Source organism: Pogona vitticeps, chromosome 1, assembly GCF_051106095.1.
Source record: "Pogona vitticeps strain Pit_001003342236 chromosome 1, PviZW2.1, whole genome shotgun sequence".
NCBI lineage: Eukaryota > Metazoa > Chordata > Lepidosauria > Squamata > Agamidae > Pogona > Pogona vitticeps.
In genome coordinates, this window is record NC_135783.1 from 330,239,202 (window position 1) to 330,249,683 (window position 10,482).

The window sequence follows — 10,482 nt, forward strand, 5'->3', positions numbered from 1 at the left end:
GAACTGTAGACCTCTAGTTATCTGTTTTCTATGTTTTGTATTGGTCTTAAACCAGAGCAGAAACCTTGCTTATAATACTTAATTCTGGTAGTCAAATATCTCTTTGATTTCAAGGTCTGCATTTATGTTACAATTTAGGAGGTGGTAGAATCTATTTGATTCTCCATGCAGGCCATATATCCCCATGGGCACATTCAGATGGGGCCACAGACTGAAAAATGTGAGAAGTTCTTGAAAGATACATGTTTGCATTTTGTCCTTATTTGACAGGGGCCTGGAACCTGAAAAAAGCTCCTAAAAGGGCCTAGGCAAAAAACAAAACAAAAAAAAGTTGACAATGGCTGGATCAGAGAGCAAAACAATTGAGAATAATGTAATTTTTCAGGAGACATAAAATTAAGATAAAAATCTGGGGATTCCAGTATCACTTTATATAGAAAAAGGGCATATCAGAGGAAAAGTTAACTTTCTCTCTTCTATGACATGGGGCTAATTGCAAATCATAGAACTACAGGGTCTTCAGAAAACAGGACATTTGAGAAATTCATCTTACTTTCCTAGCCTCTGATTTTTATTTATTTATTTATTTTTGGATTCAGGCTCCCAAGTCTCTTGCAAATGAAAATTTGGAGGGGAGACCAGTTCAGATCATATTTTCTTAGGCTCAGACCACAGGTAACAGAAAATCCACTTTGCACCTAGCTCAAGAGTCTGGCACACAGCACTGTATTCAATCAAGATATCTGAAGCTGAGTGGTTATAGAAATTAGCAGGTTGGATGTCAGTCTTGACTGACTATACAGTAGCTTTACAGGGAACAGGAGAGCTGCCTTTATGTGGAACTAGAATGGTTTTGCCCAGGCTAAAAGAAAAAAGAAAAAAAAAGGAGCAGATGTTAGCCATCATAATTGGCAGCAACCTTTGTTCAGCATGTTTTTATATATTTTATGTGCCAACTAGATGTGACATGGCGTACCTGTATATTTTGTCCCCTGAGGCAAATAGCACCATTGAAAGGGATTTAAGAGAAAAACGCTGCTCGATATCTCAGAATATCACATTTTATATCTCAGAAGTCATGTTTTGTTGCAGAGGTCACACAGAACAAGAAGCTGTTCACAGCATTGTCACCCGAGGAGTTGTGAGCACTGTCACTGATTTTCAGCCACTTGGCCTCGTGGCTGAAAATCAGTTTATTTTCTTTTTTAAATTTCTATTAACAAACAAAAACATAACTGGACTAAAATTGTCACAACAGATCCATTGCATTTTCTCATAACAATAATAAAAAATTGTGTGCCATGAAGTAAATTCCAAATTTATTACAGGTATAAATCACACAGAAGTGGTTTACCAGTGCCTTCTTCTGGAGGTATTCTGGGACCACATAGCTTGCCCAAGGCTATGTAGGCCAGCTGTTTTTCTGGGTGACACACTAGGGAATCAAACTCCTGACCCCTGGCTCTCATATTCCATCTCACTGAGCTATCCAGTCAGCTTCACATTTTTCCATATATATTTTTCTCTCTCTCAGTATAATGTTAATAATAATTATTATGTGCCATCAAGTCAATTCTGACTCGCGGTGACCCTTTTCAGAGTTGTCTAGGTAGAGAAAGCATTGTTCTGAGATTCCATTCTGGAATGAATTTTTCAGAATGACTCCAAGAGTGATCGTTGTACATCTGAAAATGAAGATAACTGTGCTACCTGCTGAAAGCTGCTCAGAATCGGAACACAATGTTCTTTCAGAGCATTCTTCACATTCCTCAAACATAAGCCTCTGGGAATATCTCCAAGTATACATGGAAAGGATGGCCATTCGAGGGGCAGAAGACCTAGAAAAGGGAAGAAAGCACATCCATGCTTACTCAATCCTATTCATTTAAGACCAAGCAAAGACACTGAGAACTGGGGACTGAAGCACCTGGTACAGAAATCCACAAACAGCTTCCCAAAAACATTACCTGGAAGTGCCTAGGAAGGATACAAACAAACAAATTGTGCTAGAATCCTTTGAACTGCTCCTCATAGAAAGCATTGTGTTTACCACATTATACATAAAATCAATAAAGAGGCACACTTTCCTTACAAAGTCCAGCTTGGTTTAAGTGTAGCGGCAACACTGGACAAAACATGGCAGGTTTTTTTTTTTTTACCAGCCTAGGATTGGCAGAAGGTCAATCCTACACAACATACACTGGCACCATTCAATAGAAAAATACTTGAATCCCCTCTCTGCCCTGCAGCTACTTCTGCACTAGGGCACTGAAAAAGAAAACCAGCAGATGCTGCGCTACATGTGGGATATTGGTTGGAAGGACAAACAAAATGACATACTCTTGTTGCTTTAGGGTGCCAGCACAGGGAATGGCTCTTCACTGGGCTGGGGGTGGGAGCACTTCCTTCCACAAATACTATTTTGTTATGAGATTGTTTAAAAAATTGTCCCACGGGACCATTAACATTAGGTCTTACTGAAAATAAATGAAAACAGCTGTTTTCCTTCAGGGCTTATGTTGGTTTCCTAGTTCTGGGAGTGAAAAACAAGGTTTTTACTATTCTGAATCAGAAATAACAGCAGTATTTTTAAGACACAATATGTGTATTGATAACCTTTTGTTGTTGTTGCAAAAAGCAAGAAAGGGGGGGGCAGTGCTTTATTCAGAATAAATGTTCAAGTTAATATAAACTTGGTTTTAAAAAACCTATATGTCTGAGCATTATGGCATTATCTTGTTTCTGTACTCACAAACTTTCCTGTGAACATAACATATTTCTATAATTTAAGTTGGGGTTCTGTCTGCTCTTTTGTTTAATATCTTAATTGTTTGTAAGCCGCCCAGAATAGTGCCCTTGTGGGCAGGGTAAAAATTTAATTAATCAATCAATCAATCAATGAATTATTCAATCAATCAATCAAATAAATAAATAAATAAATATACAAAACATAAACATTCTGATGTGATCAGAAAACATGACAAAAGTCACTCAATGAACATTTTTAATTTTGGTAGTTGTTACATTTTATCACATAAAGTGTTTATCCCACCTTTCCAGTAGTAAACAGTAGGGATGTGCACTAGCACTAAAATTCAGATTTGGAGTTTGGATTTAGAATTCACACTTACAGCCCTTCAGATTTGGAATTTGGAATTTTAAAAATTCAGAATTTCTAGATATCCAGAACTCTATTATAGTCGATATGAATAACCTGTTTCCCTGAAAATAAGACCTAACCTGAAAATAAGCCCTAGTATGATTTTTCAGGATGCTCGTAATATATGCCCTAACCCCAAAATAAGCCCCAGTTAAGTGAAACCCCACCCTCCACCATCATGCAGCAACCAGAAGATGACATGACTGTAAAATAAAACATCCCCTGAAAATAAGCCCTCATGCGTTTTTTGGAGCAAAAATTAATATAAGACCCTGTCTTATTTTGGGGGAAACACAGTATTATGTTGTCATTCTTATCCTTTTTTAAAAAAATCCAGACAAAACACTTTTAAAGGATTCCCTGTGTCCTCTCACACCTTCCAAGTGATTGTGCCAAAAAGAAAGAGAGCACACCAACAGCCACCAGTGACTAGGTATCAGAAACTGACTGTCACAGGCATACGGATTGACTCCTGAACAGTGGGAATGCTAGCAGGAAATACCAGCAGCATTAGGGAATTAGAGAACAAATACCCTGGCCAGGACTGGCAGGCACATTGGAGCAATGGATAGCCTGTGGTGGGTGGGAGCTGTGCCAACAGCATGGGGCACAGCATAGCTGAATGAGCACAATCTTAGAGTAGCAGTTGGAAGAATGAAAGAGGCAGAAGGAGGAGGCAGCAGACGGAAGCATGACATACCTAGTACTGCGGGCAGACTTTTCCATTCTCTCTTATTTAAAGGAGACTTCAGGAAAGTCCAGCAATGCCTGGTCATCTAGGGGTATCACTTCTGTGTGTTTAGTCGTTTAGTCGTGTCCGACTCTTCGTGACCCCATGGACCAGAGCACGCCAGGCCCTCCTGTCTTCTACTGCCTCCCGGAGTTGTGTCAGGTTCATGTTGGTTGCTTCGCAGACACTGTCCAGCCATCTCATCCTCGGTCGTCCCCTTCTCCTCTTGCCTTCACACTTTCCCAACATCAGGGTCTTTTCCAGGGAGTCTTTTCTTCTCATTAGATGGCCAAAGTACTGGAGCCTCAGCTTCAGGATCTGTCCTTCCAGTGAGCACTCAGGGGTGATTTCCTTTAGAACTGATAGGTTTGTTCTCCTTGCAGTCGAGGGGATTCTCAAGAGCCTCTTCCAGCACCACAATTCAAAGGCATCAATTCTTCGGCGGTCTGCTTTCTTTATGGTCCAGCTCTCACTTCCATACATCACGACAGGAAAAACCATAGCTTTGACTATTCGGACTTTTGTTGGCAAGGTGATGTCTCTGCTTTTCAAGATGCTGTCAAGATTTGTCATCGCTTTCCTCCCAAGAAGAAGGCGCCTTTTAATTTCAGGGCTGCTGTCTCCATCTGCAGTGATCATGGAGCCCAGGAAGATAAAATTTGACACTGCCTCCATATCTTCCCCTTCTATTTCCCAGGAGGTGATGGGACCAGTGGCCATGATCTTAGTTTTTTTGATGTTGAGTTTCAGACCGTTTTTTGCACTCTCCTCTTTCACTCTCATTACAAGGTTCTTTAATTCCTCCTCACTTTCTGCCATCAGAGTGGTATCATCTGCATATCGGAGGTTGTTGATATTTCTTCCGGCAATCTTAATTCCGGCTTGGGTTTCTTCCAGTCCAGCCTTCCGCATGATGTATTCTGCATATAAGTTAAATAAGCTGGGGGACAATATACAGCCTTGCCGTACTCCTTTCCCAATTTTGAACCACTCAGTTGTTCCATGACCAGTTCTAACTGTTGCTTCCTGTCCCACATATAGGTTTCTCAGGAGACAGATAAAGTGGTCAGGCACTCCCATTTCTTTAAGAACTTGCCATAGTTTGCTGTGGTCCACACAGTCAAAGGCTTTCGCATAGTCAATGAAGCAGAAGTAGATATTTTTCTGGAACTCTCTGGCTTTCTCCATAATCCAGCGCAAGTTAGCAATTTGGTCTCGAGTTCCTCTGCCTCTTCGGAATCCAGCTTGTACTTCTGGGAGTTCTCGGTCCACATAATGCTGAAGCCTACCTTGTAGGATTTTGAGCATAACCTTGCTAGCGTGTGAAATGAGTGCAATTGTGCGGTAGTTGGAGCATTCTTTGGCACTGCCTTTCTTTGGGATTGGGATGTAGACTGATCTTTTCCAATCCTCTGGCCACTGTTGAGTTTTCCAAACTTGCTGGCATATTGAATGTAGCACCTTAACAGCATCATCTTTCAAGATTTTAAATAGTTCAACTGGAATGCCATCACCTCCACTGGCCTTGTTGTTAGCCAGGCTTTCTAAGGCCCACTTGACTTCGCTCTCCAGGATGTCTGGCTCAAGGTCAGCAACTACATTGTCTGGGTTGTCCGGGATATCCAAATCTTTCTGATATAATTCCTCTGTGTATTCTTGCCACCTCTTCTTGACGTCTTCTGCTTCTGTTAGGTCCCTCCCATTTTTGTCTTTTATCATGTTCATCTTTGCGCAAAATGTTCCTCTAATATCTCCAATTTTCCTGAACAGATCTCTGGTTTTTCCTTTTCTGTTATTTTCCTCTATTTCTTTGCATTGTTCATTTAAGAAGGCCCTCTTGTCTCTCCTTGCTATTCTTTGGAAGTCTGCATTCAAGTTTCTGTAACTTTCCCTATCTCCCTTGCATTTTGCTTCCCTTCTCCTCTCTGCTATTTCTAAGGCCTCGATGGACAGCCACTTTGCTTTCTTGCATTTCCTTTTCTTTGGGATGGTTTTCGTTGCTGCCTCCTGGACAATGTTACGAGCCTCTATCCAAAGTTCTTCAGGCACTCTGTCCACCAAATCTAGTTCCTTAAATCTGTTCTTTACTTCCACTGTGTATTCATAAGGGATTTGGTTTAGATTATACCTGAGTGGCCCAGTGGTTTTTCCTACTCTCTTCAGTCTAAGCTTGAATTTTTCTATGAGAAGCTGATGATCAGAACCGCAGTCAGCTCCAGGTCTTGTTTTTGCTGACTGTATAGAGCTTCTCCATCTTTGGCTGCAGAGAATATAATCAATCTGATTTTGATATTGCCCATCTGGTGATTTCCATGTATAGAGTCGCCTCTTGTGTTGTTGGAAAAGAGTGTTTGTGATGACCAGCTTATTCTCTTGACAAAACTCTATTAGCCTTTGTCCTGCTTCGTTCTGAACTCCAAGGCCAAACTTCCCTGTTGTTCCTTTTATCTCTTGGCTCCCTACTTTAGCATTCCAGTCCCCTAGAATGAGAAGAACATCTTTCTTTGGTGTCAGTTCTAGAAGGTGTTGTAAATCTTCATAGAATTGTTCAATTTCAGTCTCCTCAGCAATGCTGGTTGGTGCATAAACTTGGATTATTGTGATGTTGAATGGTCTGCCTTGGATTCGTATTGACATCATTCTATCATTTTTGAGATTGTATCCCATTACAGCTTTTCCCACTCTTTTGTTGACTATGAGGGCTACTCCATTCCTTCTACGGGATTCTTGTCCACAATAGTAGATATGATAATCATCTGAGCTGAATTCGCCCATTCCTGTCCATTTTAGTTCACTGATGCCCAGGATGTCGATGTTTATTCTTGCCATCTCCTGTTTGACCACCTCCAGCTTCCCAATGTTCATAGATCTTACATTCCAGGTTCCTATGCAGTATTTTTCTTTGCAGCATTGGATTTTCCTTTCACTTCCAGGCACGTCCACAGCTGAGCATCCTTTCGGCTTTGGCCCAACCACTTCATTAGCTCTGGAGCTACTTGTACTTGTCCTCCGCTCTTCCTCAGTAGCATGTTGGACGCCTTCCGACCTGAGGGGCCCATCTTCCAGCGTCATATCTTTTAGCCTTTTGTTTCTGATCATGGGGCGTTCTTGGCAAAGATACTGGAGTGGCTTGCCATTTCCTACTCCAGGTGGATTGCGTTTAGTCAGAACTCTCCACTATGTCCTGTCCGTCTTGGGTGTCCCTGCACGGCATAGCCCATAGTTTCTCTGAGTTACTCAAGCCCCTTCGCCACGACAAGGCAGCAATCCATGAAGAAGGGTATCACTTCTCCTAGGTGACAAATAATTCTGCATTTTTACACTAAAGAAGGCCTTTTCCTGCACCTCTCCAAGCACCTCTAGGATTGCCTGGAACATGATCTTGAGAGGTGTGTCTCAGACTTGTCTTCCACCTCTTGCTATTTGACTATCTACCTCCTTAAACTGGTGGTTCAACCTCTGCCCTCTTGATGACTCTTACCTTTCACAATAGGAAAGGCACTTGCCCCCCACAGTACCCATTTTGTTTGCCAGCAGCAGTGCCCGGTGCTGAATCGTCAGGTGGCTGAGCATGCTACGATTGGAGATGTGGCCCACGTCCTGCCCACGTTTGAACACCTTCTCGCAGTGCATGTACTCAGCCTGTTGTACACTGTTAGGAATGATTCCAGATTATTGAGTTCTTGGGAGCTCCAGTTTTTAACTGCATGTTCCCAAGAGGGAATGCTAACTTGTCATCACTACTATTTCCAGAAACTGGCAGGGCAAGTGTTGCTGGAGGGGCAGGGTTGATTTCAATGTCATATGCTTGTGAAATAGTGCCCACCTGAGTCACCCTCAGTTTCCTTCTCCCACATGTCAGATGTGTAGGTACTTGAAGAGGATTTCCCAGCAACCGCAATGCTGCTTTGGACAGGAGAGATTTCCTGGGAATGAAGGTTAGGGATGAATCCTTCCATGAATATGATGGAGTGGCATGGTACAATAAGAGCCTCATGGCACAGTGGTTCAAGTGCAGTACTGCAATCAAGACTCTGCTCATGACCTGAGTTCAATCCCAGGATCATGTAGCTGGCTTGAGTTTGACTCAGCCTTCCATCTTTCCAAGGTTGGTAAATTGAGTACCCAGCTCATGGGGAGTGGAGCAGCGTGGGATGTGTAGTCTGCATAATTGAATTGTAAATTGCCCAGGGAGAGATTTAAGCAATATATAAGCAGCACACTTTGTTTTTTGCTTTATGGATATGGAAGGCAATGTCTGCTGCTCTTCATAAATGTTTCTCCCAACTACAAAAGCTGTAGCACATCTGCTACCCAAGCTGACAGTGCCAGTCTGAGTGCTGATGACATCCTTGTCCTTCGTTGGCACACTGGCTCTTTGGGAGTAAAGTTACTTCTTCACCATCTTTTTTTGATTAAAGTTTAATGAAAGATTACTTTTTTTTCCAGAGCTTAAAAACATTCCCTTTTTTAAAAAAAATTACATTTCCAAAGAAGACATTATTACCTGGGGAAGCTTTCAGAAGCCCAAGGGAAGAAATATGATTTGCAGGTACTGATGTAAAATACCTGTTACTTTTTAGTACTCATATTCTTGCATGCTCTTAATTGCTTTTATCCTTTTTATACCTTTATCCCATTACTATGCCTCCACAAAGCTATACTCTGCTATTTTGCCATGACCCTGAACTCTTGAGGGCTGTACCAAAAAAGCAGGTGCTATGACTGGTTCTACTAGATTGGTAACAAAGCAAAGCAAAAGGAAATTGTGCTTCTTATATTTTACCCCATAACACTTAAAGCACTGTATTTGCGAGGGCTTTTACAGCTGGGATCTAATGGTTGTTGTGGGTTTTTCAGGCTTCTTGGCCATGTTGTGAAAATTGTTCTTCTTAGTGTTTTGCCAGTCTCTGTGGCCGGCATCTTCAGAGGACAGGAGTAGCACTCTGTGCTCTGGTGCAGTTTGTTTGGGAGTTGAGTATTTATAGCTGTTGCAACAGCCTTGTCCTTTTCAGGAGATGGGTGATGATGGTGATCAGTGTGTTTTTGTTGTGGGTGTATTGTTGTGATAAGGAGGAGAGATTATCTGTCACTGTGATTGATGGGTGTTGTTAGCTGGTCTTTTGTGTATAGTGATCACCAGTCCTTGTGGCTGGGTAGAGTTCATTGACCTTTTACAGGCTGTATTTTTCAGTGCTGGGAGCCAAGCTTTATTGAGTTTTAAACTTTCTTCTTTTTTGTTGAAGCTCTGCTGGTGTTTGTGGATTTCAATGGCTTCCCTGTGCACATAATGATTGCTGGTGTTGTCCAGTATTTCAGTATTTTGAAATAGAATTCCATGTCCAGCTTGTTCAGCTACTACCAATTTTTCCGGTTGTTTTAGTCTGCAGTGTCTCTCATGTTCTTTAATTCTGGTGTGGATGCTTCATTTTGTGGTTCCTATATATACCTGTCCACAACTGCAAGGTATCCGGTATACTCCTGTAGTCGTGAGGGGGTCCCTTCTGTCCTTTGCTGACGTAACATTTGTTGTATTTTTGTGGTGGGCTTGAATACTGTTTGTACGTTGTGTTTTTTCAAAAGTTTCCCCATGCGATCCGTGACCCCTTTGATGTATATCACAAATATTTTATTTGTGGGTGGCTGTTTTTCTTCTTCAGTTTAGTGTTGTTTTCTTGGTTTGATGGCTCTTGTGATTTCATTTTTGGAGTAGCCATTTGCCTGTAGGGCCCAATTCAGATGGTTGAGTTCGGTGCTGAGAAATTGAGCTTCACAGTTCTGATTTGGACGGTCTACCAGTGTTTTGATTATGCCTTTTTTATTTTTGTATTTATTTATTTTTTGCTGTGGGTGGTGGTTGGAGTTTTTGTGTAAAAACTCCACAGAGACTGGTGAAACACTAGGAAGAACAACCTTCAGAACATGGCCAAAGAGCCCGAAAACCCCACAACAACCACTTAAAGCACTCTTTGTGCGGTTTACAGTATAATTATGCAGGCTACACATTCTCTCCCCCCTCCCCGCAAGCTGGATACTCAATTTACCAACCTTGGAAGGATGGAAGTCAACCTCAAGCCAGCTACCTGAGCCTGCCAGGATCATGAGCGGAATCTTAATTGCGTGCTGCAATTTCATCACTACCCCACAAGGTGCTATACTTTTTATACTATTATTCTGCCACCCCAAGACTGTACTCCGCTGGTAAGGCTTTCAGTTTGGGCATAGAAGTGGACTGTGCATTTGCTAGACCAGCCTATATTAGTGTCTAGACCACCCTTGTTAGGAATAGACAATCTTGTCGCCAAAAGCACAGCTACCAAATGATGAACTGGCTATAGGAATTATCCAAGGAATAGTTGTGATAGGTAGCGTAGATGGATTGTCCCATCAAGGGAATCATAGATTTTCAGGATATCCAAGATATAGTATTACGACCGATGTGCATTAAGCTACACTGATTTATAATCTGCAGCATTGTTGTATATTTATTAACCACTCTCTTGAGCTTTTAATAGCATGGAGAAATTTAAAATAAAAGCTTCTGTATTTCTTCATCTCCTGGACCATGGCTTCTATATTCTTTATTGCTTTC